This window comes from Prionailurus viverrinus, chromosome A2 (assembly GCF_022837055.1).
Source record: "Prionailurus viverrinus isolate Anna chromosome A2, UM_Priviv_1.0, whole genome shotgun sequence".
Lineage (NCBI taxonomy): Eukaryota > Metazoa > Chordata > Mammalia > Carnivora > Felidae > Prionailurus > Prionailurus viverrinus.
In genome coordinates, this window is record NC_062562.1 from 54947990 (window position 1) to 54975270 (window position 27281).

Consider the following 27281-nt stretch of genomic DNA (forward strand, 5'->3'; position numbering starts at 1 on the left):
GGAATTAAATTCTGCCTCTGTAGTTCCCTGGATGTATGGTCTGTGGAGGTTACCTAACCTCTCTATGCCTCAAGTTGCTCATCTGTAAAATGGGGGTAACCATAGAGAACTGACTGGTAGGAACGCTGAGAGGATGAAGTTAATTACTATGGACAAGATTCCCACAGGGGTGCTGGCTCCTGGTATGGAACAGATGGATGTGAGCTGTACTGTCATGTTACAGGGGAGGAAATGGGCGAGGTGGTTTGTGCAGCATGCAGCCTCTTCCACTCAGTGTCCCTACCTCTGAAGCCAGATTGCCGGCAGTTGAGGGGTCTGACATGTGTGGGACCTCAGGGCCTCCACTGGCCGCCCCCAGCCTCCCCAGGCCTTGCTCCTAGTTCTCCTGGCCAGCCAGAGTGCATCTTGCCAGAGCCCTATCCAGCCAAACCTTCCCAGAGGAGGATTCAGGTATTAGTGGGGATCCAGAGCCTGGGGGCTGAGTGGGAGGAACTGTGGTCAGGGTGACTGGAAGGCTGGGTGGGCAGAGGCCAGTGCAAAGGCAGCCCTCTGTTCTTCACTCCTAAAGGCCCCAGTTCCACTGCATCTCCAGGACATTTCCTGGGAGAGATACATGGCCTCTTTGACCTCCAGCTTCCTCATCTGTCAGAGATGTCAGAGGTCCATCATAGGGATTCAGTGAGATAACCACATATCAGGTGTTCAATAAACAGTGGATGCAATTGTTATATCAGTATCTCATTGGTGGGGGTGGCTGTCTAGGGCTTAGAGATTAGTAGGATGCCAGAGCCCAGAAGAAAACTTGAGAATTATGGCCATATACATACTTTGCAAATGAGGAATCTAAAACCCAAGGTCACACAGCAACTAGGCAAGGGAGCCAGGGGAACCACACAGAGATCCAGGCTCCTCAGTCCACTGAACCAGTGTTGTCACATGGGCAGTTTCTTGCATGGCCCTGGGAATATGCAGAGGGAAGGGGGGGGGGGTTGCTCATGACTGGGAGGTGGGTGGAAGGACCAGAAACTCCCTGGGGCACGTAAACACACTCACACTCACACACTCACACCCTAGAAGTAGCCATGGTCGGAATCCCCTACTAGTTACTCAGTTCTAGGGTTGGGAGATGTAATACAGAGCCAATGCATGCTGGACAGAGTGGGGGACACAGATGTCCCATCCATGACTGCCATAAGCTTCTGAGTGACTCAGAGAATTGGAAGAGCCTTCATTCATCATCGACCTCAGCCCTTCATTATGAATACTGCTCTTTTAAATTATGGAATACTTCCAACATACAGAAAAGTGCAGAAAATAATGTAGCAAATGCCCACGGATTCCTCGTCCAGCTGTCATAAATTCTAGCGTGTTGGCTCTTGCTCCTCTTCTTCCTCCTGCTCCTCCTCCGTCTTCAAAGATCACATCAGGGATACAGCAGGAGCCCTCAGGTACCCCTCACAGATGCACTTCTCTCCCTCCCTCCCATGAGAAATCACCCCCTGAATCTGGAGTGTATCCTTCCCTCATTTGTTTTCACACATACATCTATCTGCATCCGTAAACATTACCCGTGTATGCTTACTATCAAACTTTATATAAATGGGGCTATCCTATGAGACACCCTGCAACTTGTGGTTTTGACTTAGCCTCAAGTTAGCAAGGTTGTTCCGCACTGTTCCACAGAGCTCGAATCCATTCACTGACAGTGTCTAAATAAACGGCAGTTCATGAGCCCTTCTCCTACTGGTGGAAGGCTAGGCTGTTTCCAATAGTTTGCCCTCACAGATCAGCTGTCCTGCATGCAAATGTTGATCCAAGAGCGCGATGGCTGGGCACAGGGTCTGAGCACCTTGGCTTCCCTAGGCGATGCCCTTCTGCTTCCTGGGGTGGCGATGCTACTCTGTAGCCCCACAGCTGCACATCAGGGATTCATGTTTCACTAACGCTTGAGGGTAGACCAAAGCCTCACTTCTTAAATGAGGAAAGTGAGATGCAAGGAGGAAAAAGATCTGACATCCTAGAGTTGGTGACCAAGGGAGCCAGGGCTTGAACCCAGTTCCCTCCATGTTCCAGTTATCTATTGCTACATAACAAACAACCCCAACACTAAGTAGCTTTAAAAAAAGCTATTTTGCTCATGAATCTGCAATTCCAGCAGGGCTTAGAGGGGAAAGCTTGTCTCTGTGGTGTCCAGCTTGTGGTGTCAGCTGGGACCACTCAACTGGAAGATCCATTTCCAAGATGACATATACATGGCTGTTGAGCTCAGCTAGGAATGAGGGTGGGGTCTTAGGGGCCTCTTCATGGGCAGCTTGGACTTCCTCAGGGCAGAGTGGCTGGGTTCCAAGAGCCAGTGTCCCAGAAACTGGCACAGTGTCACTTCTGCCTTACTCTACTGGTCAAACAAGTAAAGTGTCCAAATTCAAAGAGAAGGAGGGTCTGTGTTACACCTTGTGTCTTGATGGAAGAAGTGTCAAAGAATTTGGGAGTCATGCTTTAAAACTGACACATGTGACTTCTGCAACATGCCTTCAATAATGTGGCTTCAAGATGCTCTAACTTTATTATCAACATTTTTAACTGATAGATTTTACTTTTAAAAACATAAAATTTGGTAACATTGGGCCTTCATTCCCAGATGGCCTCACTAGCTGGGGTGAGGAAAAAATCACTCTGGTAAATCTTGTGTTTTCTGCAGTCCCCAGCATTTTGAACTGACCCCTATGGACCTTTGAGTTGGTAAAGTGTGGGTTATAATTTTAAAACATTAGAAGGGCATTGGGGAACAATCACTCCATGGGGATTAATGTGAACACAGTCTGGAGTGTTTAGCTGAGAGATATCCCAATATGAAGCCCTTGGAAGATGTTCAGCTCTATGGGGAGAATAATCCTGGAAAGCTTCCCAGAGGAGGTGACACCTGAGCTGACTCTTGAAAGATGGGAAGGATTTCTAAAGGTTCAGGACTCTGGGAGCCAATAAGTGTGATCTCCAATTGAGTCGCTGAGCAGTAAGATCATGAAGGACATAACAGCAAGGAGTTTTCCCTGGGTGTCCAATCTGTGGTCCCAAATCCAGTCTCTTCATTCTTGGGTGGGAATGTAGAGCAAAACTTGAGGCTTGAAGTGGGTGATGACTTGAAGGACACCCAAAGACACCAGACCCTCAAGATACTGTTCTCTCTGGCTGGCCATACTGCTTCAGATTCCACCATCAGCACCACCCCTGAGATTGCAACAGTCTGCAGGAGGCACATGATACTTGTGAGGAAGGACACGTGTGTGCATAAATTAGTCCCTTGCCAGTTAATCTGAAGTGATATGGATTAATGAACCCATCAGATTAGCTAGCATAGACAAGGACTCCTGGGATGAGTAAATGTTGATAAAGAGAAAAGAAAGCGCTGGTTGAAAATGGCTGGGTGGGGCCCCACCATGGGAAGCCCTGAGCGTCACAGGGCAGAGGAAGATCTCAGGTCGCCAGGGAAGGGAGAGACAAAGGTGGGAGTAAGAAGGTGAGAGACTTGAGGGCCACCATTTGTCAGGGCTTCCTGCAAGTCACTTAGTCTCTCTTTTTTGGGCTGCCATTTCCCCCTCTGCCAAAGAGGAGACCTCTTCACACTCGTGCTCTGGCAGTCGAGGATCCCTTAAGCCTAACCTTCCAAGACACTAGGATCCCAAGTTCTCATGGATTCTAATTGTATGATTGTTTTATTAAATGTTGTCTTTCCACGGCACTTTTAAAAATACAATCAAAGACACCGCGGCTCAAAGACTCAACTTCCAGAGCTCCAAGAGTTTAAGATTTGACGTTCTTTAGGGTCTAACCTTTAAAATTCAATCATTCTAAGCTTTTATGAATCCATTGTACTTTCTCATCCAGACCCATGATTTGTAATGAAGCCAGTGATTTATCCGTGTGCCACCTGCAGTACGAATTTTCTTCAAATTTAAAACTTAAATTTAAAAATGTTTCCTTTTAACTTAACCTCATTCTAAATAATAACAATATCTGTGAAATCGTGAATTTGAGGGACAAACTACTATTTCCCCAAAAACATACCAAACAAGCTTTGGTAATGTAGGTCCTGGCATCCCCTCGAACCATATCAGGCACCATCAGCAATTTCTATACCACATTTCAGAAGCCATTGCTCATGTTTGGAGGCTGGGTGCCCTTCTCCTGAGCTCCCAGCACAGAGACGGGAGTGGGCAAGATCCATGGGGAGATACTATGCATCTATACCACCATCTAGTGGCCAAAACGCCAGACACAGAAGGAAGGAGCAGAGAGAGGGCGCCTGGACCTGGGAAAGTTGCAGGTGAGGTAAAGGGACAGATGACTTGAGAAACAAAGCAATTTGATGGCTAATCAAGTTCTAAACGGGCAGTACAGAGACAACTTAAGTGTCCCTCCCTGGATGACTTTAAAATAACTATAGTACATCATATAGTATAACACGCAGGCATTGCCAAGGATGCTATAAAGAAATATTATTGATATGGAAAAGATGCTCAGTTGAGAAAAAAACACTAATCAAACCAATTCCATGCAACTTATTTAAAGTGTGAGTATAAATCTACTTTGGGTGTCCATTTAGAGAGAATGTTACCTTCCCAACTTCCCCATGGCAGTAAATGAACCCCATTCACATAGCTGCTCAAGCCAGAAACCTAGAAATTACTCAACCCTCTCCCCTACCCCAACCCACCCACTTCTCTCCCTCTCCACAGCTACCACCCTGGGCAGAACCAGCATCATCTCTAGCCTGGGTGACCACATTGGCCTCCCAAGTACAAACTTGTCCCACTGCCTTCTCCATGCCATAGCCAAGAAAGCTCTCTCTGATTAACACCTGCCTCCCGATCAAAATTCCCCAGCAGCTTCCCACCTCATGTAGAATAAAAGCCACCTCCTTGCCGTGGCCCCCATGTGCCAGTCTCCTCTCTAAACCTCTCCACTCCACTCCTGCTCGCCAAGCTGCTGTCACTTCCTCAAACCTGGAGACTTTGCCTGAGCTGGCTCCCGACCCCAAAACACCCCTGGCTCTGTTCCATCCACGCCTGCCTCACTTCTACTCAAACCTCAGACCTGGGCACAGCGTCACCTCCCCTGAGAAGCCTCTGTGGGTAATGGGATTTCATCTCTGTATTTTGATTTGCCTGGGGAACAAGTATTCACATGATATAATCAGAAGAAAGCAATCGAGTTATATTTGCTTTAAAGTAAAATCAAACATATAGACCACTGGCACACAGGGAGTTCAAAGAAGGGGGAGATCTGTGTGGGCTGGAAGGCTGGGGAAGGTTTCCAGGGGAGGTGAGGATTGGAGGAAGGGAAATTAAGCCGAGGAAGGAGGACAACATTCCAGAAAGGGAAATATGTGAACAAAGGCATGGATGTGGGCAGGGGCAGCTGGAGGAGGTGGTGCTGAGTGATTTTGCCTGCCTGGCACATTTAATTCTAGTTGAAAAACGTTTTTTCCTCTCAGGATCCACCCTTCCCCCATTCTCAGACCATGTGTTTCCAGTGGGGCTGATTCTCAATACGGGTGTGTGAATTAACCCGGGCCAATGAGAGCCCTTCCTGGTATTTTTGCCTCATCTACTGAAAAAGGGTGTTGTATTTCCACTGTAGTTACCAAGCTGGGAGGATGCATGCCGGATCTTCTTTGCCATTGTAAAGGAAGAGCTTGCCTGAGAATAAAGCCCGTGCAGCAGAAACCAGAGCCAAAAATGGAGACAGTCCCATTCCTCACGACGGTGTTTGAGCACCTGGATTTCCACCCTAGACTTTTCAGATCTGTGAAGCAATAAATTTCACCTCTTTTGAGGGTTAGGCTAGTTTGCCATCTGTTTCTGTCACTTGCAACCCAAAGAGTCCTAATTTCCACATGAGTTTGGCTGAAACAGAGACGTGGTATGGAAAGAAGGTACCTGAGCAAAGGCAGCAGAAGCAACAAATATGGTGATCATTCTTTAAAGGGAAGACCTTTATTCCCAGTGGACTGAGGCATTTAGTCTGAGAATTAGAGTTTGAATCTTTGAGCCAAGCCAGAAATCTGAAACGATAGGCCTTCCCTCCTGACTGCCCACAAGCCACAATCTCTCTCATCTATCCAGAAATCCTTTGAAAGGAGACCCAGGGACAGAAATGGCCTGGGGCAGCTCCCGTTCTTGGCCTCCTGGGGCTCTGGAAGGAAACTTTCTAAGTCTTCCCAGACCGCACTGGGAAGGCCAAATATCCACAAGACAACTAGGCAGGGGACGAAATGGGTGAGGGTGGGGATCATCTGATCCATTTTCCGTTGCTCTTTCCCTGCTTGTACACAGTCCAGCTGCTCCCAAGAGCATTTGGTGTCTGGCAGGGAGATGCTGCGGAAGAAAGGAGACACAGGCCCCCTGGTTCTAGTCCAAATCTAGTTCCTCCTAAGAACTGCATGAAGACATGACATGTGGCAAAACCCGAAGGCCCTGGAGCACCTGGGTCATGTGTTCCCCCGTGAGGCCTCACATAGTGCCTGGCACAGAGTCCTATAAAAGGGTCCAGTTTCCATTCAGAAAAAGACCCCAAGCGCTTGCTGGGAACAAGCAGAGCAGGAGTCCATCAGGGCTGGGATGGGTGATCACACATGTCACTGACTTGTCTCTTCAGGGCACCTCACACTCCTGCCCTCCTGCAGCCATCTCATCCAGGCCCCACAGGGGCTCAGCTCCCTCAGAAACCCTCTGGCCTGACATCAGTCACAAACCACTTTCCAGCGTTTGAAATCTGCATCTGTAGATGTGAGCTAAAATCAATACAGAAAAGTATTTATTAAAATTCAGTGCCTTTTCATGACAAAAACTCTCAGAAAAGAGTATCAGATAGAATTTCCTTAATCTGATAAAGGGAATCTGCCAAACATACAGATACACACAGAGACAGGCAGACAGACAGACACAGACACAGACACACACACAGACACACACACACACACACACACACACACACACACACCCCTAACATCATCATTAATGGTGAAATATTAAATGCTTTTCTCCTAAGTATAGGATCAAGAAAAGGATGTCCACCACTAACTTTTCTATCCAACATTGTATGGCAGGACCCAGTCATTTCAATAAGGCAAGAAAAATAAAAATAAAACATGATTGGAAAGGAAACTTACAAACTGTATTATTTCAGATGACAATGTTGTATACGGAAAAATCCAAATAATCTGCAAACTATTAGAATGAGTATATTTAGTAAGGTTGCTGAATATAATCAACATGTAAAAATCGATTGAATTTCTATATGCTAGCAATAACCAGAAAATGAAAAACTGTAAATATCATTTATAATAATATTAAAATCATCTAATATTTATGAGTAAATCTAATGAAAGAGGTATAAGATCTCTATGCTAAAAACTACAGAACTTTGCAGATAAACTGAAGAAGGTCTAAGTGGAGAATTACACGATAGTCACTGATTGGCCAACTTAATATTAAGATATCAATTCTCCCCAAATAGATGTGTACAGTCAATGTAAGCCCAATGTAGATCAATATCTCAGCAGGTATTTTTTTTTTAATTTTTTTTTCAACGTTTATTTACTTTTGGGACAGAGAGAGACAGAGCATGAACGGGGGAGGAGCAGAGAGAGAGAGGGAGACACAGAATCGGAAACAGGCTCCAGGCTCCAAGCCATCAGCCCAGAGCCTGACGCGGGGCTCGAACTCACGGACCGCGAGATCGTGACCTGGCTGAAGTCGGACGCTTAACCGACTGCGCCACCCAGGCGCCCCACAGCAGGTATTTTTGAGGAAACGCATGTTGATTTTAAAATCTATATGGAGATTCAAAGGACCTAGAATAGGTAAGGACGATCTCAAAAAAACAAAAAGAAGTTGGGGGACTTAACACCACCAGATGTTAAGAGTTTTTATAAATCCACAGGCAGTAAGACAGTGTGGCACAGCATAATCCCGTCAAATGGGCCAGAATAAGGAGCCCAGAAAGAGACAAACACATATTCCTTCAGCTGATTTACAGTAAAAATGTACTACAATTCGGTGGGAGAAAGATGATCTTTTCATTGAGTAGCATTAGCCCAATTGGATTTCCATATGGGGAAAAAAAAAACCTAACTCGTACCAAATACAAATATGAATTTGAGATGGATCATAGATCTAAAAATGATAAATCTTCTAGAAAAAGACAAGAATATCTTCATGACCCTATAGGATAGGAAAAGATTTCCTAAACAAAACAGATTGACAAAAGATGTTTGCAGTATATGTATGAAAAGTAACTCATATCCAGAACTTTTATAAATTAATAAGAAAAAGCAAACATCTCAATTTTTTTTAATGGGCAAAAACTTGCATAGGCACTGTACAAAAGACGATATCCGAAAGGCCAACAAGTGCAACAGCAACATGAGTCATCATGGAAATGCTGATTAAAATCTCAGTAGGACACTATCACCGCCCTCTCTCCCCCATGACTAGTGTGTATGTGCTGGACTCAGAGAGATCTCCCTTCGAAGGAGGGTTGGGGACCGGTCATAGGGAGTGCTGTCAGCTCCTTCAACACCTGTTTCTGCTCTGGAGAACTGCCTTGCCTGGGGCCATGGCCCTTCCGCAGCAGTCCACATCTAGGGACTGAGTGAGGCAGGGTTCTAGGTGTGTTGTTTCCACCAAAGTAGTCACTGGGGTGGGCAGTGCTCACCCCGGGGCTCCCTGCTGGGTTGACTGGGGCTCTGTTGGCCTGCACCGCAGATCAGCTTCTCTCCCTCTGTCCAATTCTGCTCCTCCCCTTTCTTTTCACAGGTGTTGAGCCCTAACAGATACCTTGCAACCCCGACTCCATCACAGCACCTGCCTCTGAAGAAGCCAACTGTGACAGTGAGGATGTAGATGGATATGAAGCAACTGGAACTCTTGATTATTGCTGTTTGGAGAGTAACCTAAAAGCACTTCAGAAAACTGTTTGGCAGCATCTATTAAAAGCAAAGATGCAGATACCCTATGACCTAGGAAATTCTCTTCTGGGTAGATACCCAAACAAAATCAGTGCTTATGTCCACGAAAGCCTTGCTTGCAGAAGCTTTATTCATGACAGCCCAAACTGGAAACGGACGGGATGGTCACCAACAGGAGAATGGATGAGTACATGCTAAGTCTGGACAATGCCACACGACACTGGAAGTTAAAAGAAAAAAGCTCTGCTAAATATGGATGAATCTCATAGGCACTATGTTGAACTGAAGAAGCCAGACCTGAAGATTGTATACTGTATAGCTCCATTTATGTGAAGTCTGAAACCAATTAGATTGGACAACCAATCTAAGATGATAGAAGTCAGGAGAGTGGACACTGGGGGTGCCTGGGCAGCTCAGTCAGTTAAGCATCTGACTTCGGCTCAGGTCATGATCTTGTGGTTTGTGAGTTCGAGCCCCGCGTTGGGCTCTGCGCTGACAGTAGGAGCCTGCTCTGGATTCTTTCTCTCCCTCTCTCTCTGTCCTTCCCCTGCACAAGCATGTGCTCGTGTGCTCTCTCTTTCTCTCTCGCTTTCTCAAAATAAATAAGGAAACTTTAAATAAAGGAAAGTGGACACTGATGCTGCAGGGAAGCTGCTGGGAGCTGGCAGTACCCCATTTTTTGATCTGGGTGGTGGCCACATGGATGTATACACATGCAAAAATCCATCATGCTCTACAGCTAAGATCTGTGCACTTTACCGAGTGTTATACCTTGATAAAAAAAAAAAAAATAGGGGGGGCGCCTGGGTGGCTCAGTCGGTTGGGCGCCGACTTTGGCTCAGGTCATGATCTCGCGGTCTGTGAGTTCGAGCCCCGCGTCGGGCTCTGTGCTGACAGCTCTGAGCCTGGAGCCTGTTTCAGATTCTGTGTCTCCCTGTCTCTCTGACCTTCCCCCATTCATGCTCTGTCTCTCTCTCTGTCTCAAAAAATGAATAAACATTTTAAAAAAATAGGGTTAAAAACAAAGGAAAACAGAAGAAGTTCCAAGCTTTCATAACGACTCACATTTACTGAGAATATACTATGTTCTAGGACCCGGGCTTTACATGCAGTAGCTCACTGACTCCACCTACAGACACACATTGACACACACACACACAACACAGCCACACCAATACACATGTGCCAAACACACACACCAACATACACACACAGAGCAAAACCATAAAAAAAAAATAAGATACATCATGTGATACTTGGGAGAGGTTGGGGGCAGGTATTAGTGCAAATATTTGCATTGCTTATTTCAGTTTGCAAATCCTTTCAAGCTTCTTACTGTATTTCTTCCTCTCTACAGCCTGGGAGACCATCATGCTAATTCTGCCTGCTGAGAAACCATGCTCACCGTTGGGGAAGAAGGGATAACCAATTGCACATCGGCTCTTGTCCTTTGTTTTTGGAAAGTGAGGATAATTATGGTTTCTTTTCAGAGACTGGCAGGTTTAGAGCTCAGAGAAGCTTCGAATCACTAAGCTGGAAGCAGCACAGCCAGGTGAGGTATCTGAGGAACAGTAGGTGGCCCCAGGCCACACAATAAATGGGTGGTGGACCAGAAACCTGCTTAAAAATAAGATTTTAACTACCCTTAAGAGAGGCAATGCAATGGCATGAAACAAAAGTAGGGGTTGGAGTAGAAACAAAAACCAACTCTTCTTCCTCCCCAGTTCTTCAAAGACCCACCTCCCTGTCGACTAGAACCCCCAAAGCAGCTCCTGTTAGAATAGACACTGAATCCTGGCCTCCTTTCCTGCCAAAGGATTTCCAAAGATGCAAACAAGAACCACACTCAAGCATTCCTCCACCCACACTCAGAACCACATCCCAGCCAGAGAGAACGGAAGGGAACTCAGAACTCATTAGTGTCACCCCTGGGACCTAGGCAAAACACATTCCTAAAGGTCTAGGGCCTCAGATGGGGCCATCTGGGAACAAAAAGATGGAAAATCCCAGATCTCAGGGCTGGACTGTCAGGCAAGTGTCAGTCCATAGAAGGGGCTGCGGGCACAGCCATCCTGACACCAAAGTGAGGCATGGCCGACATGTGGTTAGGGCCGTCCTCAAAGGAAGCTGTCTTGGCAGTGGATGAGAGAAGTTCTAGCAAAATCCAGACTTGGTGCCATCCCCTAAGTCTTAAGTTGGGCTTCTTATGTGATGATTTAGTAGTTAATCCACTCAGCTGAGACCCTGGGCTTTCTGGCTGCCTGGAAGGAAGGGGGAGGAAGGAGGATCTTGGTCTTGGTGCTCGGCCCAAGTTCAATGACCATTGGGAAATTATGTAACAGACACACACCATGTCCGCCCACGGGTCTTTCCAGCACACCAACCTCAAGAGACCCTCCTATACCTTTGCTTAATTCAGTCTTAGCCCTGTACCTCTTGCCCAAGCAAGCTCCGTTTTCTTTCTTCTTCATTTAAATTTTTATTTATTTTGAGACAGAGAGAGAGCACGATCAAGGGAGGGACAGAAAGAGAGGGACAGAGAGAATCCTGAGCAAGCTCCATGCTGTCAGCACAGAGTCCAACACAGAGCTCCACCTCACAACCATGAGGTCATGACCTGAGCTGAAATCAAGAGTCAAACGCTTAACCAACTGAGCCACCCAGGTTCCCCTCAAGCTCCACTTTCTGAAATCTTCTGAGCCCACTGTGTGATTGATTTTCCCTTTTAGGACCATGTGTTCTAGCCAGCATTTCATTGCTTTCTGACCTGGGCTTCCTGATTTCACCACTCCTACTGTCCTGTATAACAGCACAATTCCCCAGGGGGCAGACAGTGCCCCTACCAGTTTCTGCCAGCCCTACAACCAGAACCTAATGGGGTTGGCTCAGGGGCTGGGGCCACTGTCCCAAACAAAACTGAAAGGTATAAGCATCTTGCAACACCCCTGAATGCTTCCTGGTAGGAAAAATGAACTGATGCATCAACATGCCCAGTTGACTCATGCCTGTTGGGCACAAGTGTGGAAGACTGGAGGATGCTCATAATGACAGCAAGTCCCTGCCCTCTGGACACTCCCGTCCTTGGGGTGAGGCTGGTACACAAAGAAAGAATAATCACACAGCTTTTGGGGGACTTTCAGGGCTGTACAAGGAAGTCAGCACAAAGGCAGCAGGTCTTCATTGTCAGCAGGCACAGCTGGAGGTTGCAGAGGTTCAAGGACAAGTGTGGCATCCAGTGGTCCCTACAGGGAGGAGGCAGTGAGTGGTGAAATCCAGCAAAAGGCAAAATGGCTACCTCACTGGGGCCACATATGGTAATCTACGTTCCTTTCCTTATCTCCCCCTGGGTCGGTCTCTCTCTCTCTCTCTCTCTCTCTCTCTCTCCCTCTCCCTCTCTCTCCCTCTCTCTTTCCCTCTCCTCTTCTCTCCTTCCTTCCCCCTTTCCCCCTTTCTGGGTCTCTGGCACTCCTTCTAGTCGCTCAGTCTCTCTCTTAGTCTCCTGCTGTCACTCTGTCTTTCTGTGACCCTTTCTCTGTCTCACTCTCTAGATCTCTGTCTCCTTGCCTTCTCTTTGCCTCCCTTTATCTGTCTCTCATTTCTCTTTTCCTCTCTCTCTCCCTTCTTTTTGTGCATCTGCTTCTTCTTCCTGCCACCCACTGGCTTCCTCTGCTTTTACTCAGTCTCTACCCCTACGACTCTGCCTGGCCAGTGCCCAGATCTCTGCACTCCTATGCTAGTGCCCTTCTAGCTACAGGACACCAAAGGAACTCAGAAACGGGGAACAATTACCCATACTCTATCCCAGAACCCTAAACACAAGAGAATTAGAAGGACTTCAGAGAGCATCTAATCCAATGCTTTAAAAAATTTAGGTATACTTTACATACAGTAAAATGCATGCATCTAAAATGCACAGCTTGATGGTTTTTACATATATGTACATGCATGTAACTACCAGCCAGATCAAGATATAAAATAGTTCCAGTTCCCCAGAAAGTTCCTTCACCTCGCTTTCCAGTCAATTCCCACTTCTCCAAAGGTGACTACTCATCTGAATCATTTCACTATAGTTTTGTTAAGCCATTCCAAAAATTCCTTTAAATAGAATCACACAGTATGTAGTCCTTTGAATCTGGCTTATCAGGTTCAGTATAATGTCTATGAGATTCACCTACATTGCTGTTTGCATCAGTAGTTCGATCCTTTTATTGCTGGGTTGCCAAATAGTATTCTGTTCTATGAATTACGGCTATCTCTCAATTGGTTTATTCATTCACCTGTTGATAGACATCTCGATTGTTTCTAGTTTTTAGCTGTTAAGAATACAGATGTTGTGAATGTTTATATAAAGTCTTTCTGTGGACATGGATTAGTCAACAAAGGGAATATTCTGGCACAAATGACTGAAAACTCCACTGATGGTCAAATCTTCGGGCATGGCTTGATTCAGGGACTCCCAGTCTCATCAGCCTCCATTCCATTTCTCCACTAGGCTTTTAACTTTACCTTTTTTGTATACACGAACCCATTCTCAGACTGTTTGCCCTCTCTCCATCCCACTTGTAACTCAACCTTTCACCACTGCTTATCCAATCAGCAAACATTTATGGGGCCAGCTCTGTGCCAAGCATTGAGCAATGTATGGGTAGGAAAACAATGGGTGAATGAGATCTATCCTTGCCCTTTGCCCTCATAAAAGGTCTAGTAGGAGAAATGGAAAGATAGGGGCACATAAACCCACAAATAGCTGTATATAAGCCAGGAGCTCCGATTACAAAAAGGAATTCTTCAAAAGGAAGGGGAGAGATGTCAATGACTGTCCTATTTGGGGACACTGGGATATGGCCACAAAGGTTTTCATTGCTTTCAACTCTGTGGGCTTCTCTGTGAAGTCTCTCTGCTGCTGCCCAGATGAAATCTTCCAGACGTCAGATGTCCACACAGGGGCTGTTTGTTTGCCTCTGATCACAGACTTGTTTATGAAGCAAGGCTTGGGGAAACATTCCTTGTTCAAATAGATGATTAAAACCCTGCAGGAAAATTCTGTGTCCTTGAGGTTGGGGAACTCAATGTTCCACATCAGTGTTGGTCTTTCCTTAAGGACCTTCCGCTCAGCCATGAGGGCTGGTGGGATGGATTATTTATTGTCTGGATTAAATGTGTCCTCTGGCTATAAAACAGGAGCCAGAGTCCTGAGTGACACTTCCAGGGCAAGACCAATTTGTCCCCAAGAAGAGCTCTAAGGATTGTGGTCTCTCTCCTTTCTCTTTTGTCATTTCAGGACAGAGAGATTCTAAGTAAGCATGGATATTCTGCCCCAAGGGGTTTTCACTTAAGGGCATCCATTCATTTTATATTCATTTTGTTTATGCCTGATACACACCAGGCATTGGGCCAGGCTCTGGGCACAACAGTGAGCAAGACAGACCCAGCAGAGCTCACAGTCTGGTGGAGGAGACAGATACCCATCGAATCATGACTCCTATATTACACATGCAAGTATAAACCATGGCAACTGCCACAGAAGAAAAGCATAGCGTTTTTGGTGGGTACTTCAGGGTGACCTGGTTTAGATTAAGGATTCAGAGACATCTGAGTTACAGAAATTTGAAGGATGAGTACAAGTGACACAGGAAGGAAAGGAAGGAAACAGCATAGCATGTACAAAGGCACTGAGGGAAGATGAATTAGGGCATGTCCAAGGGACTAAGAGAAATTGGTGGGTGGAGCAGAGTGAGAATGGGGGAGAAAGATTCAAGTAGATAGAGGTCAATCGCACCTCAGACCCTGTGGAGTCTGAGGAGTCAGAGTTATTCTAAGGGTCATGGGTGCTATAAAAGGCATAAGGAGGTGGCTGACATTGTCCTCCTCCCTCCCTCAGGCCGTCTCTCTCCCTGACCCTTTCTGACCACTGCACTATCTTTCTAAAATAGTCATTATCCCACACTCTCAGCCTAGAATCTGTCAGTGGATCTTCATAGTGGACATGAAGTCAAATCTCCTTAGCCAGGCTTAAGGTCTTTATAATTGGTCAAGACCTTGAAGAATAAATAAGTGAGTAGAAATTCACTGGAAGTCATTGTTGCCTTTTCTTCTTGTGAATAATGTCATGCCACGAGCTGCTTTGGGAGTCATGAAGCCACCTTTTCTTCTATTCCCAACAGTGGCCTGAGCATGGATACTGCCCACCACCACGACCATCATCATCATCATCTCCATTAGTTAAACTGTGGTTACTGTGCTAAGCATTTTGCATGTTGTATTGGATAGCTGTTGCTTTATAATAAAACAGCTTAAAATCAGTGACTTATAACCACAATCATTTATTTAGCTCACAATTCTGTGGGCTGGTAGTATAGGCTGGGCTCAGTTAGGCAGTTCTTCTAGTATTGACTGGATCTGTGTGTGTCTGTGCTTAACTGCCGACCAGCAGGCTGGCTCTGCTTCTAGGGATTGACTGACTGCCAGCTGAGCTGATAGGGATGGCCAATCCTACATCTCTCATTATTCTTGAGCTTCTTCAAGCTCAAGATCAATATCCCCAGATTCAAGGCAAAGGAGAAAGAGACTCCACCACTTGACAGGACGAATGAACATAGGGGAGGGTCCAGATTAGAAATTTCATTAGGACAAGGACTATTGTTCTCATTTTGATATTCCCCACAATTGGTACAATGTATGGCACATAGTGCATACATTCTCACCAAATGTTTGCTGATTTAGAAGTCCAAGGGGAACAATCATTGGCCCAAGGTCACACAAATTAGGACTAGACTCCCAGATTCCCCAACTTCCTTCCCATGGCAGTCTCATTATCTGGACCTCCTGCTGCCTGACTCCCCCAAAGTAGCCAACCCCCCCCCCAAAAAAAAACCCCAACACAAGATTTGGGATGTGTTTTTCTGTCTTCTTGACGGTGTCCCAAACCAGACACAGTCTCCAAAATGTACATCTTAGAATATCTGGCATCTGTATAGCATGTGGAAAGAGCACTGGGTCCAGACAGAGGCCCAAGTGTCTCACCCGCCTGATGTACGATCCCGGGCAAGTCGCTTAGGCAAGACCTACCTTTCTTCATCTGAAATGCAGGGCTATAAATCCGTGCCTGCATTCCAAGGCTATGTCAAAGATTAGAGGGGCTAATAGACATAAAGTATCTCAAAAGATTGTACCCAACTCAACTTACAGATCTCTCCAGGTTTGCTCCACTGCATTGGCTGTGGCACCACTCCAGTGCTCAGTGCTGGCCCCACTGCCAGTTCATCTCCCAACTGCTGTGGGCTCAGCCTCCCACAGAGTCCTGTCTAGGCTTCAGCACAGCCTCCCCTCACCTTCACTGCAAGAAACACATGCCCTAGATGTCCTGGTCCAACCTAACTGGGCAACCAGAGGCTCTTGTTTCTAGACTCAGATGAAGAACCGTGCCCTGGGATGCTTACGCTATGCTCTGGGGTGTCAGATCTGGTTTCCCCAGCAGCTGTCCAAAGGGGCCACACAACACATTCAGGGGAGTTAAGGCTCCATGGGGGTAAATTTGAACCAAGAATGACAAGAGATGGAAAGCCATCAGTGGATAAATTCCTCTCCCTTCCTTAATCACATACCCTGCCAAGATGTTCCAGTTCCATATGGCTTCTCCAGAGACATTCCATGGCTGAGTGGCCTCCTGTGTTTTCTTGTGCCCGTGACTAGCTTTGCAACGTACCACCTTGTGTTTGTTTTCTCTCCTTCCCTGCTTCCCTTCCAGTTTTTCCTCAATCTGTATTCCCTGCCCCTACCCTGCAATGAAACATCAGTAGCTAAGTTATGCCTCCACCTCTTTTGTCTGAGCAACCCAAGCCTAAGATGAAGAGAAGAAATAGAGAAAGTTGCCAAATCACAACCACTCAAAACTCATAATTGGTGTTGGTGAGGATACAGAGTCACTGGGACTCTTGGACGATGCTGGTGGAAATGTAAAGTGGAACAACCGCTAGAGAATAGTTTGGCAGTTTCTTAAAAAGTTAAATACACACCTATGTGGCACCTGGGTGGCTCAGTCAGTTAAGAGTCTGACTCTTAATTTTGGCTCAGGTCACAATCTCATGGTTTGTGAGTTCAAGCCCCGCATTGGGCTCTGTGCTGATGGTGCAGAGCCTGCTTGGGATTCTCACTTTCTCCCTCTCTCTCTGCCCCTCCCCTGCTCATGCTCTCTCTCTCTCTCTCAAAATAAATAAATAGACTTACAAAAAAAAGAAAACAGAATTTCTAAAAAAAAAAAAAGGTAAATATACACTTATGTGACCTAATATATTCCTAAGTTACATATGTCCACACAAAGACTTCTATATGAATGTTTAGAGCACCTGTATTTAAATAGTCCCCAACTGAAAACAACCCAAATGTCACTCAACTGGTAAATATATAGACAAATTGTGGTGTATTCATACAATGGAATTCTACTCAGCAATAAAAATGAATGAACTATTGATACACATAACATGGGTGTATTTCAAAACAAGTAGGCTGAGTGAAGGAAGCCAAACGGAGAAAGAGTACATACTGTTTGATTCCATTTACATAAATTCTAGAACATGCAAACTAATCTATAATAGGAGAAAGCAGGTCAGGGTTGCCTGGGGACAAGAGTGGAGGAGGGGTGGACTGCAAAGGGGCACAAGGAAATTTTGGGAGGGGGTGTCACCCACCTGATATATGATCCTGGACAAGTCTCTTGGGTAAGATCTAAGGTCATGTTGATTGGGGTGACAGTTTCATAGGCACATCTTAATAAAGATGTAAAAAGAAAAAAAAAAAAGAAATTACCAGCCCCATAAGTGAACTCAACCAAATCCTTAGAGAAACGATAACTTCAGTGCTATTTAAAGCATTTCAGTGCACAGAGAAAAAAGGAAAGCTTCCAAGTTCCTTTTATGAAACCAGCATAACTTTGATACCAAAAACCTGGCAAAAATAGCACATTAATGAAGAGTTTGCTGCTCTGTGCACACTTGTGGAGTTATTATTAACTCTGTAAATCAGCTATACTGCATCTGACCTAGTTTCCAGATTTTTATCTTTGGTTTTCAGAAATTTAATTACAGTGAGTCTTTGTGCAGATTTCTTCAGGCTTATCCTGTTTGGGGAAATTATCAACCACATAAAATGGGAAAAAGAGGCACATGGGCCTCTAAGACAGATGATAATGAGAAGGTTTCTAACTAGAGGGGTCCAGGACCAGGGGGAGAGCTCACACACCCCAGAGTGGTCTCCTTGATGACCCTCCTGGAACACCTACCCTCACCTTGACTCACCCCTGCTCTCCATGCCCATGGCTCCCACCTTAGCTTGTACTCTTCATCACCTCCTGCCTTTTTTCTACAAATCTCCAGCGGTCTCTGAGTGTCCTCTCCTTGCAACCCATCCTCCATAATGTGCAGAGAGCTACTTATGTCACATAGCTATGATCCTGTCACTGCCCTCCTCACTTCCTTTCACAGACTCTGCTCCTCCCGGGCCCATAGGACAAGGTGCAAACTTCAGTGCATAGCTTCATTCTCCACAACACTCTCACTCAGCATTATATATAATGTTCCAACCAATGTTCTGATCATGCCAAAGAATTCCACTACATGCCTCTGCATCTTTGCAATGCTATTCCCTCTACCTGGGTGGTCTTCCCTCCCTCTCATCAGCCGGCAGCAGGTCTGCTCCCCATATCTGACTTGTGCCTCCATCGCCTAACTTAGCGTAAGACCTGGCACTGGGAAGATAACATCAAAGATTTGTAGGGAAGAAGTGCTGCCGGATCTCACTCTGTGTATCTCTTTGTTTGGTTGGTCCTGATCTACAGCCTTCCTAACACAACCGTAATCATAAGGGTAGCACCTTCTGGAATTCTGGGAGTCATCCTAGCAAATGATCAAACCTCAGGGGGTCATGTGAACCTCCCAAATTTGCAGCTAGTTGGTCAAAATAATGGATGACTGGGGGGACCATCTGAAGTGAGGATAGTCTCATTGGAGGCTGTGCCCTTAACCTGTGGAGTCTGTGATAAACTCTAGGTAGTTAGTACCAGAAGAGCATCGTGACATCGCAAAAGGCATTAAAATTTCTCAGTGAAAAAAAGGACGTAGAAAGAAACCACATCCTTATAATAGAATGCCAACTGATAGATGTAAAATACATTGTTGAAATGAGAAAATAACCTTTTTGCAAGCATCACAGTAGCAAGTGATTCAGGCAATGGATGCTAAAACTTATGGGTGAATATTTGATGAGTTAGAGGATATTTATATCGTCTGAAAGTATCACTCCAAAAACTATCTACTAATACAAAAGAGAAGATAGTAACTTTACAGAAGAGAAACCTGAAACACACCATTTTAACCAAGAAATAAAAGTTAACATTGCCGACAATAGAACAAACTATCATTAAGTGCCTCTTGATAAGATGCATAGAGAGGGACACAATATCACTTTGGTGATATTCCTGTTAAAAAGCATTATCTGAGTCTGATCAGGAGGAAAGATCAGACAAACTCAGATTGGGGGACATTTTGTAAAACACCTTGGCCTGTACTGTTTAACAATGTTAAAATCAGGAAAGACAAATAAAGGCTGAGGAATGGCTCCAGACTACAGAAAACTAAAGAGACATGAAAACTAAATACAATTTATGATTCCAGAATGAATACTGGACCAGAAAAACAAATATTATTGGGACAATTGGCAATATTTGCACAATGGTTTGTAGATTGGATAATATTATTGAAACAATGTTAATTGTACTGTGGTTATGCAAAAGAATGCTCTTGTTCTTAGAAAATAGACACCGAAATATTTAGGAGTACAGAGTAAAGAGACTGGGAGAACGAGAGAAAGGGATGAAAGAAATAGGGCAACATGGAAACATTTGGTGAATCTGGTGAAGGGAATATGGGAGTTCCTTGTTACTATTCTTGCAACTTTTTGTTAGTATGAAATTACTTTAAAATATAAAACTGAGGGTGCCTGGATGGCTCAGTTGGTTAAGCACCCAACTCTTGATTTCCGCTCAGGTCATGATCCCATGGTTCATGGGTTCTAGCTGGAGTCGGGCTCCCCACTGATAGCACAGAACCTGCTTGGGATTCTCTCTCTCTCCCTCTCTCTCTCTGCCCCTCTCCCTGCTTGTGCTCTCTCTCTCAAAATAAATAAATAAACATTTAAAAAATAAAATATAAAACTGAAAAAACTATGTTTAATGTTATTCTATTTTACTTTAAAATCAGATGCACATATATTTACACATGTGCATATAATATATTCAAAATAAAAGACTACAAGATATAAACCAAAAAGTTAATAGTTCTTTTCTCTGGTGGTGAGATTTAGGTTAGCTTCTTCTTTTTCCTCAACTTTAGTTTCTCATTTTTCCTAGAATAGTTGTGAACTCTTCATAATGACAACAACAAAAGAAATAATAAAGGTTGGACACATGACAAAAAAAATCACTCTTCAAACACCAAAAACACTCCTGGAGAAAGAACAAATGACTCATTCCCTGCCTCCCTGCCTCCCTGCCCCCCATTATCCATGTTGCATTCCTGTCGGTAAACCATGGTTGTCTCTGTCCATGTTCAGGAGGCCCCTTGGGGCAGACAGTACCCACGTGATCTTCCAGGGGACCTCACAGTGCTGTTACAACAGCCCCATGTGATGTGGGCACAGATGACCCAAGCTCAGACAGGAATCAAAATGTCCTAGAAAGAAACTTAGAGCAGAAGAAGCTGGTGACTAGGAAACACCAATGGGGACAAACAAAAAAGCCCCAACAACAAAGCCTACTCTCTCTAGACCAATGACCAGGGAAAGGGAAGCTTAGCAAGACAGAAAACTTTTAGACAATTACTGCTCTACCCTAGTTAAACATCACAGAAACCATACCAGAAAAGGGTAAAAGGGAGCTAGACTTTGACATTTGTGAGGCTGTAACAAGGCATCCCAACATCCCTGCTGGGGTGGTGTCAGAGAAGGGCAAGCAGGGATCTGGGACTTTCATCTCTGCTGGCCATTAATGCCTCCCTGCTGCCACTGCAGTAGGGAGCCTGGAATTCTACCTCCATCTTGGACTAATAAGGTATTCCTCCCACTCCCCACTGGGGTGGTGTCAAAGGACTTCTAGTGGGAGTCAAGGCTTTCACCATCTCCCAGCAGTAATGGAGAGTGTCAATAGAGACCCATGGGGAGCCAGGATTCTCAGCTCAACCCAGCAGTAATGAGGAACCTCCCCCCTTGGGTTTCAATAGAGGCTGAGTGGGAAACCCAGACTTCTAGCTCCTATTGTCAGTAATGAGGATTTGCCACCACCCCCCCTTCTCCTGTGGAAATGGTGTCAAAGAAACCCAGCTAAACAGGAGGTTTAAATAATACAAAAATATCCAGGTTTCAATAGGAAATCACTCATTATACCAAGAGACAGGATGATTTCAGATTGAATGAATAAAAAAAAAATCAGTAGATGCTAACACGAAGATGAGACAAATGTTAGAATTATCTGACAAAAGTCTGAAAACAGCCATCATTAAAAATGCTTCAACAAGCAATTATGAATAAACTTGAAATAACTGAAATAAATAGAAAGCCTCAACAAAGCAATAGAGAATATAAAGGAAACCCAATGGAAATTTTAGAAATTTAAGTCCTAAACACAATAAAATAACCTAAATAAAAGCTCAGAAGGTGGACTCGGCAGAGAATGGAGGGGACAGAGGAAAGAATCAGTGAACCGGAAGATAGAACCATAGAAATTACCCAATTTGAACAGCAGAGAGAAAACAAACAGGAAAAGAAAAGAGGACAGAGCATCAGGGCTCTGTGGGACTATAACAAAAGATCCAACCTTTGTGTCATCAGAGTTCCAGAAGGGGCGGAGCAAGGGCATGGGGCTCAATAAGCACTAGAAGAAATGAGGGGACATTATGAACTTAAACATTTGTTAAGAGGGCAGGTCTCACGTTATGTGTTCTTACCACAAAACAAACAGGTAGACAAGCAAAGCAACACAAAGGGACATAGGGAAATTTTTAGAAGTGATCAATATGTTTATTACCTTGATTAGGGTGATGGTAATGTGAGTGTATACATATGTCCAAACTCACCAAATTATACACGTTAATTATGTGCAGGGTTTTTGTATATCAATCATGCCTAAATAAAGTGGAAAGAAAGAAAAGAAATAACAGCTGAAAACTTCACAAGTTTGTCAAGAGAAGTAAGCCTACAGATTTAAAAAGCTTAGGCTATGTCAAATAAGATAAATCCAAAGAAATCCACAATAAGATACATCACAATTAAACTTATGAAAACTAAAAACAAAGAAAAACATCTTAAAAAACCATCAGAGAAAAACTACACTTTACCTATAAAGAAGAAGGAATTCGAAGACAGCAGTTTTCTCATCAGAAACAATGGAAGTCAGACAAACAGGGTAGTATTTTTCAAGAGCTGAAAGAAAACAACCATCAACCCAGAATCCTGTAACCAGTAAAAGTATTCTTTAGGAATAAAGAGGATATCGAGTAATTCTCAGATGAAGGGAAACTAAGAGATTTGTTACCAGCATATTTACCTTAAGAGAATGTCTAAAAGAAGTCCTCTAAACAGAAAGGTAATAAGAATAGTAATAAAAATCACTTTGAAACATCAGGGAAAAAAAAGAAAGAACACAGTAAGCAGAAATATGAGTAAATAAAATAGGCTTTCCTTCTTCTCTGGAGTTTCCCAAATTATGTCTGGTGGGTGAAGCATAAATTATAACACTGGTTGCTATGGTTCTACATGTATACAGAAGAAACATCTTAGACAGTTATGTTATATATATATTATATAATATTTATATTATAAATAAATGGGGCGAAGAGACATAAAGGGCACTAAGGTTTATATACTTCAACTAGTAAAATGATGACATCAATAGACTGATAAGTTTTGTGTGTACAATTCAACACTTACAACAACCAATAAAAAAATCTATACAGGGATATACTCAGAAACACTATTGATAAATCAATATGGAATTCTAAAAAAATGTTCAAGTAAGCCACCGGCAGGTAACAAAGAGCAAACAAGGGGTGCCTGGGTGGTTCAGTCAGTTAAGCGTCTGACTTCGGCTCAGGTCATGATCTCACGGTTCGTGAGTTCAAGCTCCGCGTCGGGCTCTGTGCTGACAGCTCAGAGCCTGGGGTCTGCCTCGGATTCTGTGTCTCCCTCTCTCTCTGCCCCTCCCCTGCTCATGCTCTGTCTTTCTCTGTCTCTCAATAATAAATAAATGTTAAAAAAATTTTAAGAAACAGCAAACAAATAAATTGAAAACAGAAAATAAACAAAAAATAAAATGGCAGACCTAAGCCCTATAATATCATCATTTACATTAAATTTAAATGACCTAACTATACAAATTAACAGACAGAGACTGGCAGAGTAGATTAAAAAACAGAAACCAACTCTATGCTGTCTATAAGAAATTCACTTCAAATATAATGGTATAGTCAAGTTGAAAGCAAGAGTGGAAAAAGATACAACATGAAAACATTACTTAAACCAACGCAGGAGTGTCTATATTGATGTCTCGTAAAGTAGACTCCAGGAGAAAGGAAATTACCAGAAACAGAGTGGGACATTATATAATGATAAAAGAATCAATCCACCTATAAGGCACAGCAACCCTAAATGTGTACGTACCAAATGAGAACTGCAAAATATGTAAAGCAAAAAATGATAGAACTGAAAAGAGAAATAGACAAATTCATAATTATAGTTGGAGTTTTCAACAGCCCTCTTTCAATGATGGCTAGACAGCTAAACAGAAAATCAGCAAGGATGTAGAAGAATGCTACATCACACCAACCACTCCGCCACCACCAGCAGAATACACATTATTTTCAAGAACCCATGGAACATATATCAAGATAGATTATATCCTGGGCCATAAAAAACTCAACAAATTAAAAGAATTGACATCATACAGAATATATTCCCTGACCGCAATGGAATCAACTACAAATTTGTAACAGAAAAATAACATGAACAGCTCCAGACACTTGGAAACTAAAAATCACATTCCCAGGCAATCCATGGGTTAAAGAGAAGTCTCTAGGGTAATAAAAGTACATTGACCTGAATGAAAAAAAAACACGACATATCAAAATTTATGGGAAAGAGTTAACACAGTGCTGAGAAGGAAATTCGTAGAATTAAATGCATCACTTATAAAAGAGGAAAAATCTCCAATCAATAATCTAAGCTTCCATGTCAAGAACTTAGGAAAAAGAGCAAAGCAAAGCAAACCAGAAAGAATAAATTAGTAAGTAGCAGACATCAAAGAGATTAAAAATAGAGAAAATCGATATCACATTTCTTGATGTCAAACTATATTACAAAATTACGGTGTCAAAACAGTATGGTGTAAGCATAAAAACAGACACATATGTCAATGGAACAAAACAGAAAGCCAGGGAATAAACCCATGTATATATGGTCAATTAATTTATGACAAAAGAGCCAAAGATATACAATGAGGAAAGGACACTCTCTTCAATAAATGGGGTTGGGAAAACTGGACAGCCACATGCAAAAGAGTGAATCAGGACCCCCATTTTATATCATGGACAAAAATCAACACAAAATGAATGAAAGACTTGAGTGTAAGACTTAAAACTATAAAATTCATAGAAAAAAAACATAGGGGGTAAGCTCCTTGGCATCAGTCTTGGCAATGACGTTTTATATTTGACACCAAAAGCAAAGATAAACTAGTGGAGCTACCTCACACTAAAAAGCTTCTGCACAGCACAGGAAACCATCAAAAAGTAGAAAGGCAACCTATCAAATGGGAGAAAAAAATTTGCAAATCATATTATCTGATAAGGGGTTCATATCCAAAATAAACAAAGAACTCACACAAGTCAATAGCAAAAAAAGCAATCAGATTTCAAAATAGGAAGAAGACCTGAATAGACAGACATTTTTCCAAAGAAGACATACAAATGACCAACAGACACATGAAAAGGTGCTCAACATTACTAATGACCAAGGAAATGCAAATCAAAACTACAGTGAGATGTCACTTCCCACCCGTCAGAACAGTTAGAATCAAAAAGACAAGAAGTAACAAGTGTTGGCGAGGATGTGGAGAAAAGGGAACCCTCATGCACTGTAGGTGGGAATGTAAATTGGTGCAGCCACTGTGGAAAACAGTATGGAGGTTCTTCAAAAAATTAAAAATACAACTACCATGTGATCCAGCAATTCCACTTCTGAGTATATATCTGAAGGAAATGAAACCATTCTCAAAGAGATATATGCACTCCCATGTTCATTACGGTATTATATACAACAGCCAAGATATGAAGATAACCAAGTGTCTGTCAATGGATGAATGGACAAAGAACACGTGGTTTACACACACACACACACACACACACACACACACACATACACACGCACAGTATACATGTATATATATGTATAAAATGTGATATACACCCACATACAATGGAATATTGTTTAGCTATAAAAAAGAAGGAAATACTGTCATTTGCAACAACATAGATGGACTTTGAGGGAATTATGCTATGTGAAATAAGTCAGACAGAGAGAAAAATGTCATATGATTTCACTTGTATGTGGAATTTGGAACTTATAAAAAACCAAACCCATAGAAACAGAGAACACATTGGTAGTTGCCAGCATAGGGAGTAGGGAAATGGGTGAAGATGGTCAAAAAGTACAAACTTCCAGTTCTAAGATAAGTTCTGGGGATGTAATATACAGCATGGTGACTATAGTTAACATTACTGTATTGTTTGTTTGAAAATTGCTAAGAGAGTAGATCTTAAAGTTCTTATCACAAGAAAAAAATTAAAACTATGTGAGATGATGGGCATTAACTAAACTTATTGTGGGGGTCATTTTACTATATATCCATACATCATATCATTATGTTGAACACCTCAAACTTACATAATGTTATATGTCAATTATAGCTCAATAAAACTCAGGGCGGGGGGAAACATTTAAAAATAGAGAAAATCAGTGAAACAAGGACCTGGTTCTTTGAATAAGATAAATAAAATTGCCAAGTCTCCAGCAAGACTGACAGAGGAAAAATAGACACAAATTATCAACATTAGGAAACCGAGGATAATACAACATTCCCCACCCTCATCAAAAGAATAAGGGAATAGTACACTTTACATACATAAGTTAGACCATGGACCAATTTCTTGTAAAACACAAACTACTACAACTCATTCAATATGAAATAATTTCAATAGCCCTATAACTATTAAGGAAATCCAATATATAATTTTTTAAAGTCTCAAAAAAAAAAAAAAAAGAAAATTCCAGGCTCAGATAATTTTATTGGAGAAACTACTAAACATTCAAAGAAGAATCAATACCAATTCTACACAATCTCCCTGAAAATAGAAGAGGTGTGTATCAGTCAGAATTCAGTCAGTGAAATAGAATCCAACAAATATATAGATTTATTGCAAGGAATTGGCCTATGCTGCTGTGGTGGCTGGCTAGGCACTCCAACACCCAGAGGGTGGCAGCCAGTAAGGGCAGGCTGGAACTCTTGGCCATGACATGATGCTGCAGTCCACAGGCAGAATTTCAGGGAAACCACTGGTTCTGCTTCTATAAACAGTTCAGTTGATTGAATTAGGCCTACCCAGATAACCTAAAATAATCTCCTTTGCTTAAAGTCAGATGAATGAATTATGAATGATAATCAATCTATAAAATACCTCCACAGCAACACTTAGATTGTGTTTAATGGAATAACTGGGGACTAAAGCCTAGCCAAGCTGACAGATAAGACTGACCATCACAGTCATGCCTTGTCAACTTGGCACCCATACATATTTCCTTAAACCATATACAATCTCCAAAAAAAGAAGAGCTACATCATAGCTTCACGTAACATGATATAACTATTCTTTTTAAAAAATGTGTATTTAATTTGGAATGCAGGCTGGTTCAGGCTGGAGGTTCCTCAAGAAGCTAAAAATAGAACTACCCTACGACCCAGCAATTGCACTACTAGGCATTTATCCAAGGGATACAGCTATGCTGTTTCGAAGGACCACATTCACCCCAATGTTTATAGCAGCACTATCAACAATAGCCAAAATACGGAAAGAGCCCAAATGTCCATCAATGGATGAATGGATAAAGAAGATGTGGTATATATATACAATGGAGTATTACTCGGCAATCAAAAAGAATGAAATCTTGCTATTTGCAACTACGTGGATGGAACTGGAGGGTATTATGCTAACTGAAA